This window comes from Stomoxys calcitrans, chromosome 3 (assembly GCF_963082655.1).
Source record: "Stomoxys calcitrans chromosome 3, idStoCalc2.1, whole genome shotgun sequence".
In the NCBI taxonomy this organism is placed as follows: Eukaryota; Metazoa; Arthropoda; class Insecta; order Diptera; family Muscidae; genus Stomoxys; species Stomoxys calcitrans.
The window spans coordinates 19,418,670-19,434,954 of NC_081554.1; the positions used below are offsets into that span (position 1 = coordinate 19,418,670).

General features: G+C 37.0%; 1 protein-coding gene across 6 annotated transcripts in view; it reads left to right on the forward strand.

The window, feature by feature from the left end:
- The window catches only part of LOC106081712 (dedicator of cytokinesis protein 9), a 93,756-nt gene that overhangs the window by 47,868 nt on the left and 29,603 nt on the right, over positions 1 to 16,285 (forward strand). The gene's annotated exons all lie outside the window — the stretch shown is intronic.

Sequence of the window (16,285 nt, forward strand, 5' to 3'; positions counted from 1 at the left end):
TTTGACTATATTTTCTCTAGAAACAAATTTTTTACATAATTTTTTTAGAAAAAAAATTTAACAATGTCATTGACAAAAAAAGGAAAAAACTAATTTTTAGAAAATTTAGTTAAAATCCGATTTCTATGTCATTTTCTATAAAAATTTATTTTTGACCGAATTTTCTGTTCAGGTAAATAAAATTGGATATTTTTTTCAAAATTTCTCCCACAGTGCTTTTACACATTTCATTTTATAAAATTGAACTACTTTTGGTGGCAGCCGCATTTGTGTTTTAGTTTTTTTTTTGTTTGTTTATGGTTTCTTTTCTTGCATTTAACACTGAACCTGAATTTAACTGAACTAGACCATGACTTTGATGTGTGTGGCCTGTTGGTTTTTTAGATTTTGCTTTTGTTTCAATGTGGTTTTGTGCCTAAAAAAAACTTTTGAACAAAAAAACGCAACGCTTGAATGGTTTTCTTGGACCATAATAAGACATGTGTAAAAACGACAACTTTTTCCCAAGCAATAAAAATTGCAAGTCCGTCACCGCCAACAATGTGAAGCTTTATAGCCATGCTTAAACGCAGCTTAAAAATAAACAGCACTCAAGTACTAAAGTGCGAAATTGTCTACCACCCAACCGTCAGCTAATCGTCAATGAGTGCCAGCTCTTCCAAATCAGCAAACCACGGCCGCCTAAACATGACTAAAATTCGATATTTAATGATGGAAAGTTTTCTTTTGACAACTTTCTGTTAAAGTAAAGGAGACCTTTGAAAGCAAATTGTTGATTTTATTGAAGCTGCAAATTTGAATGTTTATCCATGGTGCACATCATGTTGCGGTCCTATGAATTTAAAAACTAAACATGCAACAGACATTCTTTGCATGTTTAAGGCTAAAAAGATATGTATTTTATATAGATTGGAAAGTTGGTGTGGATGTTTCACATTAATGGCAAATTTATTTAAAAAATTTTTAAAGACAAAAATGAAAGTTATTTTCTTATTTTTTAAATATTTCGATTTATATTCGCCATGTAAAGAACTTGCACCAACCAAATGTAGAAGTCAGTCAATAAACAACGAGACTTAAGAGCAAAACAGAATGAGCCCGTTGAGCTTTGTTTTTGAGCGTTGCTATAAAAAATACAGCTCTGCAAACAGTTCCCGCAAAGAACGCTCCAAAGTCAAACAACTTTTAGCTTTAACGCCCAAAAACACAAAAACTACTTCACGTATGGCAACACAAAATCACGCTCATCAAAGTTGAAAATTCTTTAACTTTTGCGTATTGCTTTAGTTTGCAGAGTTGCATTTTTCAATGCAACGCTCAAAAGCAATGCCCAACGCCCTCATTCTGTTTTGGTCTTTAACGAGTCGCATGATACACCCATTTTGATCATTAAATTGTTTCATCAACTGCACTGTTTCATTTCGCTATTCGATGTCTTCATTGCAGTTTAAGGGTTAACCTAAAATACAATGTTTATGAACCAAGATGACCTTGTAATCTTGTAGGCGGGGATTGTGTTAAAGCAACTTCAACAGCAATAACAATAATTGCAGTGCCATCTATGGGGTTATGCTAAGCATGCTGACAACCGATTCAAACGTTATATAGGGATGGCAACTTCAATACGCTAAAAGAGATGGCAAATTGTCAGCTGATTAACTGTTTGAAAAATGTTACGAGTATTTCAGTTGGTTTTACAGAAAAAACATGTTAAGTTCAGCCGGGCCGAATCTTATATATCCGCCACCATAGATCGCATAGGACAATTCTTTGAATGACATTTTTCAAAAATATTGGAGCTCTATCAACTTATGGAACAATACCATTTTCCAAATTTCAGGCAAATTAAATAATAACTGCGTCCTGTAGAGGCTCAAGAAGTCAAATTGAGATATCGGTTTCGTGATTTTTCGAACATCTTCCAGATCGCTTTCTATCAAAGAATAGCTTTGCAGAGAACTTATAAAAGTTGAGCAAGTGTATGTTGCTATTCAAAACAATTTGGCTATCATGAATAAGAGCGCAAACAGACATTGAGGTATCGGTTTATATGGGAGCCATATCAAAACATGGACTGATTTGACCCATTTAGTATCTAAACAGACCAACACTATAAGAAGTATTTGTGCATAATTTCAATCACCTAGCTCTACTCGTTTGAAAGTTTGCATGCTTTCGATAGTTTTAATAATAATAGTATCAATACTATCGTTAATTTCCCATCACTTATATTTCAAACGAAAATAAGAAGTAAAAATCAGGAGATCGACTTATATATAGAAGCAATATCAATGCATAGTAGACCAAATAAAACCTAGGTTAATAAAGTCAGTTGGAAGTCATGAGAGAAATCATTGTACAAAATGTTAGCCTAATCGGATAAAAAATTGCGCCCTCTATAGGCGCAATGTATCTTAAGGGATACATTCGGTGTCGAATTGCTTATTTTTGTTTAGTCAAGTAGTAGTAGTAAATATTTTTTTTGGTCTTCTTCTTACATGATTTTACATTGAGTACGCTTAACGAATGGTAGACTTGTAGAACTATATTCTTCTTGTTCTAATATATAGTGGATAATATGAAAGCTACATGCTACATGGGATAGAAAAATGTGTTTCAACGCGATATGGCGATAGAAGGTATCAGGCTTGGTCCCGGCTTTTTTAAGTTATAATTTTTGAGATATTATAAATCGAAAATATCGATAGCGTCATCGATATTTTGCCAGCCCTATTCTTACCATTGAGCTTAAACTTGATGAGCTTGCTTAAACCATGTTCCTAAATGGAGTATTCATGGGAAAATTTGCATTTTGCTAACGGAATGACGATGTTGGTATACCACCATTCTATGATGGAGGGTACAATAAGATAACAAGTAAGAAGGCATTAAATTCGGCCGGGCCGAACTTTGGATATGTAAACCCCCTTTCGTCACAATCCGGTGAAGATTTAATAACTTATGCACCCAAATTCGGCACGGACATTGAGTGGTCTAATAAAGTCACCCTTGAATTTTGTATTTCAAATTTCAACAAAATCGGATAATAAATAAAACTTTTATGAGCTTCAGACCCTTAACCGGCATATCCGTCTATATGACACCATACAGTGCGATCTGAACCATATTCGAGTCGGATGTTATAAAGCGTAAAATTACTCACTCTTTCAAATTTCAGTGAAATCGGTTAAAAAATAATAAAGCTTTTATGGGCTTTGGACCCTTTATCGGCAGATCGGTCTATATGGCAGCTATATCTAAATAAAGTCCGATCCGATTTGGTCCTATTTTGGGAGGCATAAAATTACATCCTGTTTCAGATTTTAGCGAAATCGGTTAAAAAATAAATCTTTTATGTATTTCAGCCCCTTTATCGTCAGATCGGTATATATGGCAGCTATATCTAAATATAGTCCGTTTTGATCCATATTTAGGTCAGATGCCGGGAGGCTTATCAAATCCATTGTTTAAAATTTCAGCGAAATCGGGTAATAAATAGAGCCTTTAAGGGCTTCAGACTCATTATCGGGAGATCGGTCTATATGACGGCTATATCTAAATATAGTCCGTTTTGATCCATATATAGGTCAGATGTCGGGAGGCTTAAAATAACCCACAGTTTCAAATTTCTGGTAAATCGGGTAATAAATAGAGCCTTTTTGGGATTCAGACCCTTTATCGGCAGATCGGTCTATATGGCAGCTATATCTAACCGATCCGATCTGAACCATATTTGGTCCTATGTTGGGAGGCATAAAATTACATCCTGTTTTAAATTTCAGCGAAATCGGTTAAAAAATAACCCTTTTATGGGGGTTTAAGCGCCTTTATCGGCGGATCTAAATATAGTCCATTTTGATCCCTATTTAGATCAGATGTTGGGAGACTTCAAATAACACACTGTTTCAAATTTCCGGGAAATCGGGTAAAAAATAGAGCTTTTTTTGGGCTTCTGATCGGTTTATATGACAGCTATATCTAAATATAGTCCGATCTGAACCATATTTAGGTCAGATGTCGGTAGGCTTAAAATAACCCACTGTTTCAAATATCAGCGAAATCGGGTAATAAATATGGCTTTTATGGGCTTCGGACCCTTTATCGGCAGATCGGTATATATGGCAGCTATATAAATATAGGTCGATCTGAACCATATTTGGGTCAAATTTCGGGAAGCCTTAAGCTACTCAGTGTTTAAAATTTCAGCGAAATCTGATAAAAAATAAAGCATTTATGGGCTTTAGGCCCTTTATCGGCAGATCGGTCTATATAGCAGCTATATTCAAATATGGTCCGATTTGGGACGTATGTGTGCTAACGTTTCAGCTCAATATCTGAATTTTCGAAGGCTGTAGAGTGATTACAACAGACGGATGGACAGACGGATAGACACACGGACATCGTTTAATTGTCTTAGAAATATATATACTTTGTAGGGTCGGAAATTAATATGTCGATGTGATGCAAACCGAATGAATAAATGAATATACCCCCTTCCTACGGTGGTGGGTATACAAATAAAAGTTTTCAGCTAAAAACAAAGTTTTCTGAAAATCAAATCAAAGAAATTTTATTATAATTTCCTATATAAAAAAAAATTGTATCGAAAAACTATTACCCTATAAACCTTCTCTTGTTCCCTCTTTAAGTACCATCATATATATTTTGTTGTTGTTTTTTTATTTTGATTGAATTGACTTCTGGGTGATAAAAAACACTTAACCCCTTTTTACATTAAACGATAGCAAATACAAGCCATACAAGCTGCCAAACTGGGCGGAGGTTCAATCAAACATCGATTAAACATTTTTGGCTTTATATTGCTTCAACTCCCCTTGCATTGCAATTTTGGTATGCCAGGGGAGAAAGCCAATGACCAAAAAGTTGCCTACACATGTATAAAAGGAAGCATGTATGAAAAATATTTTTTATTTTTTTTTTTTTCGTTATTTAATGCGTGTGCTATTACCAACTTTGTGGTTGCTGGATTAAACCGCCTCTGGATGATTTATTTTTAAATACAAATTTCTAGCAAAACAAAAAATTTTATGGAAATTTCTAATAATATAGTAAATTAATTATCACATTTAAATAGAAATTTAGGTATGGTATTTTTTGAGAAATATTTTATTTTCCATTATCTAAACCACCCTATAGACCACACGTGCTCTTTTCGATAGACCACAATTTGCGGTTGCTGTTTACATTTTCATTCATTTTTTTTATGTTCCATATCTGGTGGGGCCAACACAAACATGGGAACTTAGTTTGAAATTGGATCGAACTATAAAAGAACGCATATTAAGCGTTTCAAATTTTGAGTATGTATATTCAAATCATAATGCACTGTGTACTGAACTGAAAATTCTAGCCATAAGGAATGCAATGACTAAGTGGCTTTTTAATTCCATTTTTTTTTTTGAGATTCCCAATATTCATGTCGAAATAAAAATGCAATTGGTTTGATATTTGAGATTTGTTTTTTGGGATGCAACTCACAAAAGCCAGAAGTCAATAGGTCGTTATTTACTTACAATGCGAATATGCCTGAATTGGCCCGCCGTCTCTATGGCAACACATTTCTGTCCATTGCAAGCAACACGAAGCAAATGGTTCGTTGAATCCATTATTCTATTGAAAAAAATCGGGTTTTTTACAATGTGAGTGGATCAATTTCTGTTCAATCTATTGCAGCATTGGTTCAGAATACAATTCACTTAAGTTTAATCAACGACGCTGGAAATGCCAATAGTACAATTCAATTTTCCACTTTGCTGCATATATACACAAAAATGTTTAAAAAGGCTTTGGGAAGATAAAAATCTAGAGAATGTTGTAGAATGTGTAAGTAGGATGGGTAAGGTTTTAGTGGCCGCAGTCAAACTTACTTTGATAACTATTCGAAAAAAGTCTATGGTATGAATCGAACCCACTTCGCCTGAACTGGTAGCACGAGATAGCTTCCAACTATGATATCTATGTGAGAAATAAACAAAAACAAGTGAAAGCTTGCTAATTTCGGCCGGACCGAATCTTGGGAACCCACGAACATGGATTCTGCTAAAATATGGGAGCTACATCTAGTTATAGACCGAATTGGAACGTAATTGGCGCAGTTGTTGAGAGTCATAACAGAACACTATATGCAAAATTTCAGCCAAATCGGAAAAAATAGCGGCTTGTGAGAGCTAAAGAATTCAAATCGGAGATCGGTTTATATGGGAGTTATATCATGTTCGTGATAGATTTGAAACCTACTTGGCACAGTTGTTGGGAGTCATAACAGAACACCATGTAAAAATTTCAGGCAAATCGGATGAAAATTGCCGCTTCCAGGAGCTCAAGAAATCAAATCGGCAGATCGTTTTATATGGGATCTATATCAGATTATACACAGATTTAAACCGTACTTGGAACAGTTGTTAGAAGTCAAAATAGAAACCTATGCGCAAAATTTCAGCCAAATCGGACAAAAATGGCAGTTTCTGGTTGCTTAGGAAGTCAAATCAGGAGGACGGTTTATATGAGAGCTATATCAGGTTATAGACCTATTTGGACCGTACTTGGCTCCGTTGTTAGGAGTAATAACAAAAAACTATGTGCAAAATTTCAGCCAAATCGGATAAAAATTGAGCCTTCCAGGGGCTCAAGAAGTCAAATCGGTAGATCGGTTTATATGGGAGCTATATCAGGTTCTTGACCGATTTGGACCGTAATTGGCACAGATGTTGAAAGTTGTGCAAAATTTCATTCAAATCGGACAAAAATTATGGCTTCCATGGGTTCAAGAAGTCAAATCGGGAGATTGGTTTATATGGAAGCTATATCAGGCTCTTGACCGATTTGGACCGTAATTGTCACAGTTTGTTGGGAGTCATAACAGAACACTATGTGCAAAATGTCAGCCAAATCGGGCAAAGATTGTGGCTTCCATGGGCTCAAGAAGTCAAATCGGGAGATTGGTTTATATGGGAGCTATATCTAAATCTGTACCGATATGGCCCATTTGCAATCCCCAACGACAAACATCAATATAAAGTATCTGGGTATAATTTTAAGCGGACGGATGGATCGATCAAGAATATATATACTTTATGGGGTCCTAGATCAATGTTTCGAGGTGTTAGAAACGGAATGACTAGATTAGTATACCCCCATCCTATGGCGGTGAGTATAAAAATTTAGATTCATGTAATGGATGACAACATGCAAGACAATCAGGCCTATTCCGGCTTTCGAATTCTCGAAACGCAAAAAATTGTTTAGCCTATATTTAATAGGTCCTTCTCTTTAAAGATTTGAAATCACTTGAGCTTCCTCCTAATATATAGATTTGATAAGAGTATGCATTCAAACATAGACGTTTCCAGTTTTTTGCGTTGCGTTTTCGAAAACTGGATCAGGCCTCAATGTCTTGTTAGTTTATGTTTAGCTACAGCTGCCACATAAACCTATCTTTCGGTTAGACATCATCAAATGGGGCCCAATGTAGTTGGAAGCTGTTGATTTATTTCCCTTGTGTTTTCTACGATCTGGTTCGGGTCGATGGTGGCCAGTTCTAAAGATTTAGCCTAATAATAAATGACATGACAGGCGCCCCGGTAGCCGAGTTGGTAGCGTGCTTGGATTACCAGTGCAAGGGTCGTTGGTTCGATTTCCGCCAGAAGCCTTGGTCTGTAGATCCTTTGGTACCACAATGAATTTAAATTTGTCTAAGTGAGTCTGTAAAGACTGCCACTCTTACCTAACCTAACCCTAAATGACATTCTTTTTATAGCCTTAACGGCGATCATCAGGACTATACCACTTGGTGTAGAAGTTTTACTTGGTAAAAGCAATTTGTTTTTGTAACCACATTTGCATATGGAGGTGGCGATCCTCGTCAAGCTCCTATAGGTGAGCAAGTTCGTTCCGGTCCAAAGGACCGATCGCCGCGGGAACAGGTTGGACATTGGTTATTTAAAGGCGCCAATAACTCGCCTTGTCATATCAAGCATCATAGGCACTGAGTATTTGCGGAAGAGCCGATGTCGCCCGGCCTCTCACTGAGACCCTCCGCTCGATACCGCGGAGTGTCCGCGACTGCCGTTGCAGCTACGCCGTATGAAGCGTTCCACTATCCGCAACCTGTGGACGCGCCCGGTAGCTCGCAGCTTCTCGTAATAGTTTCTCGTAATAGTATCCCGTGGCGGGAAGCAATTTGTAAATGGCCACAGATCTCAGAAGTCTTACCTGCATTTGTGAGGGCATACTCACAAATAAAAATTTTTTTCCGGTGATCTCGCTAAAATTCGAACCCAGATGTTCAGCGTTATAATTTCGATAAAAACCATTCAAGAAAATATGAGGGATAATGTCACCAAGGCAATTCAAATATCAAATCTTGCACCACATTATAGACGACATTTGATTTTGGGGCTTTGTTGTAGCGACAGTCTGCCATTGTGATAGCAGAGATATAGTTTTGCAGCGATAAGGCTGTCAGCCATAAGGTCGTCAAAGACAATATGAGTGACAATGTCATCTATGTTAGCCATGTACGACAAAAAATTTTTTTTTTTGCAATTGCAAGTTTTAATTAGTTCCTAAATTCAAAATTATGTATACCAACCACTGAATGGTATACAAAACCAGCCATTCCCTTTGTAACACCTCCAAACATTGATCTGACGTGATGTTGACATTCTAAGTCGATCTAGCCATGCACAGCTACTTCTTAGTGTCTGTTGATCTTTTGGGATCGCAAATGGGCGGTGTTGGTTCAGATTAGGATAACTCTCATGTAAAGTACCTTTATTAAATTTATCATGTTTATGCTGTCAGCCATAAGGTCGTCAAAGACAATATGAGTGACAATGTCATCTATATCTATATTAGCCATGTACAAAGAAAGATAAATCAGCAGAAATTGCAAGTTTTAAGGAGTTCCCAAATTCAAAATTATGTATACCAACCACTGAATGGTAAACAAAACCCGCCATTCCCTTTGTAACACCTCCAAACATTGATCTGACGTGATGTTGACATTCTAAGTCGATCTAGCCATACACAGAAACTTCTTAGTGTTTGTTGATCTTTTGGGGTCGCAAATGGGCCGTGTTGGTTCAGATTTTGATATAGGTCTCATGCAAAGTTGATCTTTGATTTGATACTTTCATATTATACCTTTATTAAATTTATCATGAATCTTGTTCAAAATATTTCCCAAATAAAATGTTAAAATTTGATTTCTATTATCCATAAATAAAAACAAAAACCAAATTTGTTTCCATGTACTAATTTGCTTCGTCACTATCTATCGTCTGCCTCTGTTTCTGCTGCTGTTCAACAAAATACCATTCGTCATTTGCATGCATTTTGCTTTGGAGGAAATAATTGTGATGCTATTGAGCGATAAACTCAATGAACTTCCATTGAATTAAATTGAAAAACAGCCTTCGTTTAAGAGAGATTGAAGAAAAACAAGAGAAAAACCAAATGGAAGCTCTGCCGCCTTGCACTACAATTCTGATGATTTCATTAATGAAAAATTATGAATCAAGTGATTTTTACCATACACCATACGTACGAGTGGGAGCGTACTATCAATATCGAAAGGAAGTTGTAGTGCTGAAGGTGATTTTATGAATAATGTGGAATTTTTCCAATTGCGCAACACGAATAATGTAATCTGGAAACATTCTTATTAAGCATGTCGATTTATTTTTTCAATTTATGTGTAACAACAAATGAAAAATAAAGCAAAACCAGTAAAGAAAGGCTAAAGTCGGACGCTGGCGTCTATATAATACCCTACACCAACGAGTCTACGCACAACTTTTAATCAATAGAACCTATGTCTAAATCTTGTCAGCCTTTTATTTTGTAATATGGAATAGAAGAGCAAGATGTTTTTGCAATAGGACTTAAATTTTAGCTAGTGCAGTTTTAAAGGCAAATATAGGCTAAAAAATATACATGAGAGCTACATATAAATCTAGGCACTCATACCGTACCTAACCTACATATAAATCTGGACCAATGTTGATGAAATTTGCACACATATTGGAACGTGAAACAAAACATCTCGTGCAAAATGTGGTAAAGCAAATTCCAAATTTGCCCATGAACATTCTATTAAGGAACTGGGCCAAACTTCTCACATATCAATGAGTGCTGTCCGATTTAATTTTAAGCTCAGGGACCTCCTTTTTATAGCCGAAGTTTTTACATGGCATAGTACCTCACAAATGTCACCAGCATTAGGAGGGGATAGCCACCGCCGAAATGTTTTCTGATGTTCCCTCCAGGATTCGAACCTGGATGTTCAGCGTCATAGGCGGACATGCTAACCTCTTCGCTACGGTGGCCTCCGGACCAAAATTGTGGCTTTTGCAGTCTTAAAAGACCATATTGGAAAAATATGTATATGGAAGCTATGTTTAATTCTGAACCGATTCTGATGAAATTTTGCACACATATTAGGACGTAAAAAAAGCACTTTGTGACAAATTCGGACTAAAATTATGCCTTCTACATCTTTAAAAGGGCACATCGAATGAAATATATATATTGGAGATATGTCTAAATCTGAACCGATTTTGATGAAATTTTGCACACTTATTACAACATCGAAAAAGCACTGCCAAATTTGGTAAAGATCGGACTAAAATTCAGACTTCTACAGCCTTAATAGGTCAAAGTGTATGAAAAATATAAATGGGAGCTATACACACACACACACCCAAAAAATCTAATACTAAAATTGGTAACGAATGGACCAAATGTGTGTATACTAAAGACTTAAAAGGGCATATCGGATTAAAGATATACATGGAAGCGATATTTAATTTTGGGCCGTTTTTTTTCAAAATCAATAGTTTTTGGACCAAATCAATCAATAGTTCTTAGACCAAAAAAATACCTGCGAAAAATTTTGTAAAATGAAAATGAAAGTTGGAGATCATAGTAGAAGTCATTGTGTAATATTTCAGCCAAATCTAATGAGAATTGCGCCCTTTAGAGGCTGAAGAAGTAAAATAGGGAGATCGATTTATAGGAGAGCTGTATCAGGCTGTAGAACGATTCAGACCATATTCGACACGTATGTTGAAGGTCATGGGAGACGCCGTTGTACAAAATTTCAGCCAAATTAAGATTATTTCGGCCTATAGAGGCTCAAGAAGTCAAGATCCCAGATCGGTTTATATGTCACCTTTATCAGGTTATCCCGGCATGGGATAGCTATGTGCATCACACAGGTTGGAACTTTGAGGTCCGATTTGTGTGGTGTTCTTTGCTGTCACGTGAAGCTTAGCTGCGAGCTACCAGGCGCGGCCATACGGAGTAGCTGCAATGGTAGTCGCGGACAATTAGCGTTATTGAGCGGAGAGTCTCTGTGAGAGGCCGGGTGGCACCGGCTCTTGCACAAATACTGAGTGCCTAGGATAAAATAAAAAAAAAAACAAGTGAAAAAAATAGTTAACCAAACAAAATAATTATATATTCTATAATTCTAAATTTTTAATAAAATAAATTCACAGTGAATTTAAATGAATATAAAATAAAAAAAAAATATTTTTTTTCAAACAATCATCTTTAATGGGTTAGTTTTCTTTTACTCTTAAAATGCCACGTTTTGTTTTTTAATTTAGGTATTTCTTCATACCTAATAAATAAATTTGTCTCTATTTGACTTGTTAAATCTTTAGACACAAACATAAATTTGTTTTCTCTTGTAATATTAACATATTTGAATTTGAGCCAATTATTTCCCACCACTTTTTTTAAAGCCAAATATATTTTGTAAAAAATTTTCAAAAAAGATCCCATAAATCATTTTCAAATTTGCCTCAATGGTTGTTTAACTTAATTTTAAGACATTAGGGGTTTATTCCATATTCCCTTGCGGTTATTCTGTTCAAAGTTTGTTGTTTAACAAAACATATAAAAAAAAAATAGGAAAATTATGTTAATGGGCTGGCAGCTTTGTGTTGGCAAATAAACTTTAGAATACACAATAACGCAAAATTCCAAAGCTTTGTGCGATTAAAAAATAGAAATAGGAATTTTTGGAATGAAAATGTTCCAAAAAACTAAAGTTCGTTCCTTTATGTACAGACGTTCAATGCCCTTCGAATTATTGTTTATATTTGAAAAATTTGTTGCAGAAGCCTTGTAAAAATGTTTATGGCTCTTGTTTATTGATTGCTATCAAAGGAGATGGAGAAGATGAAAAAGTGTTTGCAAGTGTTTAGTTCACCATGACCATTTAGTGCTGTTTAAACAATTTGTCTTTCCCCCAAGTAATGACGCAGATGATCATCGTCTTCAGATGTCAGAAGAAGGCAGAGCATTCGCACTTTGCATCATGATGATGGTGGCAAATCTGTCAGCGCTTATCCACAGAGGCCCTGCCTCTGACGGACAGCCAGCCAAACAATGTTGTAACTAACCTTGACCGTATTTTATGTTATTCCTCTCTTCTAGTTCTGATTGTTATCATCGCTATCGTCTTCTGCGTCATTAGCGACAGCTGCTTTTGTAGTAGAAAAGTATTTGATTATTTAAAAGCTTTCCAAAACTATGAATGTTTTATTTGAAATACCTAAAAATTTTCATTGTCCTTGGTTAGGTGAATAAACAAAATTTATTTATTGTTTTTTAGTTTATGTCGATAGCTTTTCATTTTCATCAAATTTATATACTTCTATTGTCTGAGGTGTGTTTTATTTTTTAATTTTTCCTCTTAAGTGATTGCCTACCAAAATCATTTGAGACATTTTGTTATATACATTCAAATAAGCCATAAGCCTTTTACAATTCCCCAAGGATTTGCATGTCTTTTCGTAACAAACCAAAAACGATTTGGCCCGTCCTCATGCACACACCCTTAAAGATTGTGAAATTACATCACGACCTTTCTTAATGCTGCACAGTATGACGGAATTAAAAAAAAAAGCAACAACAAACAAGTAAAAGCGTCTTAAGTTCCGTTGCCAAGCATTTGTCAATTTCTTTGGACGGTTTTTTTTTAGGCAAAAATTAAAAAAGTATAATGAGAGGTCACAACAAGAAATGCCTATGGGGTTTTTTTTATTGGCTGGATAAGAATTGCGCCCTCTAGAAGCTCCTGATCCGAGATCGGTTTATATGGCAGCTAAATCAAAACATGGACCAATATGGCTCATTTACAATCCCAACCGACTTACTCTAATAGTGCCTGTACAAATTTTAACTAACTTTACTCATTAGAAATTTAAAGTGCTTTCGACAGACGGACGCACATGGCTAAATCGTGAAATCGTAAATCGCTAAATGTGAAGAGGATCAAAGGATCAAAATTATTTATACATTCAAATATATCCGCCATTCTTATCCGATTTGGCTCAAATTTTGCAGGTGTGCCAAGTATGGTCTTAATCGGTCCGTAACCTGATATAGCTGCCATATAAACCGATCTTCAGATTTGACTTTTAGAGCCTCCGAAAGGCGCAATTACCACCTGATTTGTCTGTTATTTTGAACGTAAAGTTTTGCTATGACTTCCAACAGCCGTGTCAAGTGTGATCCAAATCTGTCGATAACCAGATATAGCTCCCATACAAACCTTTCGCCCGAATTGAATTCTTGGACCCCTAATTGCGCCCTCAATTACTATCTGATTCAAATTTTGGATATGGTGATGTTTATGACTTCTTAAAGCTATGACAAGTACGGTCCATACTTGTTATACTTTACTTTAATTGGCTATGGCAGAACGTTTGTCCCATAAGCCGAACTCAGAATAGCATTCCTCGATCTTCTGCGCTCCTTCTATAATCTATGACACCAAGTTTCGAGGTGTCTCCAACCACTTGATCTTTCCATCTGGCTTTTGGTCATTCCGGTTTGCGTGTACCATCGTGTTTGCCTTAAAAAGTCATCTTAGCTGGAGCTTCTTCATCCATTCTGACAACATGACCTAGCCAACGCAGCCGTTGTATTTTGATACGTGTAACTATGCTATTGTCGTCATACAGCTCGTGGTCCTTACGACGCCGATATTCTCCATTAACGCATACTGGTCTATAAATTTTTCCGAAGACTCTTTCTCTCAAACACTCTAAGCACTGTCTCACCATATAACACGGATAGTATCAGTATCTAGTATAGTGTAATTTTCGTCTGTCGAGAGGTGGCCTTGTTTCTAAACTGCCTACTTATTCGAAAGTAGGCAGGAGGAGGATTTGGCGCAGTGTGAATATCTGGTCCATGGTTGATTTACCAAGCCTTAAGCAGCATGCCTAATTTTCTCATTAAGTTTATGTTTAAATCTTTCACACAGTACGCTCGAGAGTATCTTGTATGCGATGGGGAGAAACTTATTCCTCTGTAGTTGGCACAATCCGTCTGGTCTCCTTCCTTGTGTACCGGTCATAGTATGCTGAGGTTCCAATCATCGGGTATGCGTTCTTATGGTCCGATCACGCAGACGGTCTTAAGTTCTGCGGGCAACCCGTCGGCTCCTGTTGCCTTGTTGTTCTTCAGTCGGGTCCCAGCTACTTGGACCTCATTCTGACTAGGAGGCAAACATTCTATACTATCATCAGGGATTGATCCTTCGGTATTTTCTTCGCCGCCATCGTCGGATATTAGCAGCTTGGTTAAATGTTCATTCCATATCCTCAGCACACTGTCTGTATGAATTACCAGATTTTCTTCTTTGTCTCTGCAGAAGGATGTGCCTGTACCAAAGCCATCGGTTTGATTCTTTGGAAGAATTTCCGGAGTTCATTCTGACACTTGTACATCTCAATTTGCTAACACTCACGTCTTTCCATTTCCTTCTTCTTTCTGTGGAATAGACGTTTCTCCTCTCTCCTTTTCTCCCGATACCTCTTCTTTATCTGACGCGTTGCTACTGATTGCAGGCGCAATTCTTGGCTTCAGTAGCTCTCGACACTCTTGGTCGTACCAAGGGTTTCTTGGGGGAGACTACCGGTACACAAGTACGTGGTTTGCCACTGCGCCGTTATATCATCAGGACAAGCAGTGCTTTCATCAAGCAGTTGGGTCTGTCGAGTGGATTATGCTGTTGCCATCTGTTGTGTTTGTAGCTTTTCAACGTCCAGATTCCGTGCAATGTCAGATTGCATTCGCTCAGACGGGTGCGAACCTTTGCTGCAACAAGGTAATGATCCGAATCTATATATCCCTAGATGGCGCGAGCCGCTAGCTCCAAGATCCGACGCTCGCCTCCCGCCGCCCTTTACCTCGGAACATACGCTGATATTGGTCATTGGTTAGTTAAAGACTCCAATAACCCGCCTTGTCAACTCGAGTATCATTGGCTCTCAGTATTTAAGTAAGAGTAAGTGCCACCTGACCCCTCACTGAGACCTTCCTCTCGAAATCGCTGACTGTTCGCGGCCGAATTTGCAGCTACTCCGCATAAAAACGCAAATATTTTTGTAATCCATATCTTCGAGTTCTCAAGCCTAATGATAAAGCGAGTGCACATAGCAAATTCTTCATGAACATTCCATTAACAAACATGGACTAACTTCTCAAATAAGGGATCTGCGATTTGTAGCCTAGTCCAAACGGCTTGCGTACTAAGACATCTCTTTGGGGAGAAGTTTTTCCATGGCATAGTACCTCAAAAATGTCGCCAGCATTAGGAGGGGATAACCACCACTGACAATTTTTTCTGATGTTCTCCCCGTTCAGTGTCATAGGTGGGCATGCTAACCTATGCGCTACGGTAGCCTCCAATAATCAAGCGAATGCTACACACAAAGGAGCGATTGTTTTAAATGAGTTTTGAAGAAAAGAAATTCTCAGAATTATCAGGATTCATATCACACCAGCAGTGGAAGCGTTTGGATGAATGGTTTAGTCATCATGCACAATGCATCATATCCGCCCGTCCGACAGACCTACAGTTCCACGTCTTGTTGTTCATAGTACTTTGAGTTAAGAACTAAGCTAGTTTTTCCCGTGTTGACAAAGGGACACCTGATATTTAATAACCAACTTGTTTTGTACGCTTCAAATCAAAATCGCCTCCAAAATGATTACCGCCGGTAATCATTATAAATAAAAAATAAATAAATAAATGAATAAAGATAGTATTTAATGAAAATTTCCCTTGATCCATTAGAGTTTAATTAGACGAAACGCGTGTCACAGTAGTTGGTGTGTGGGATGATCTCTAGCTCTCTCCTTTTCCATTGCGACGATCATTGAGCTCGTCTCGTCTTCGCTTTAACAGGCAAAAAAAAAAACTTGAAAATGAAAATTCAGCAGAAATTTCTAACCACTG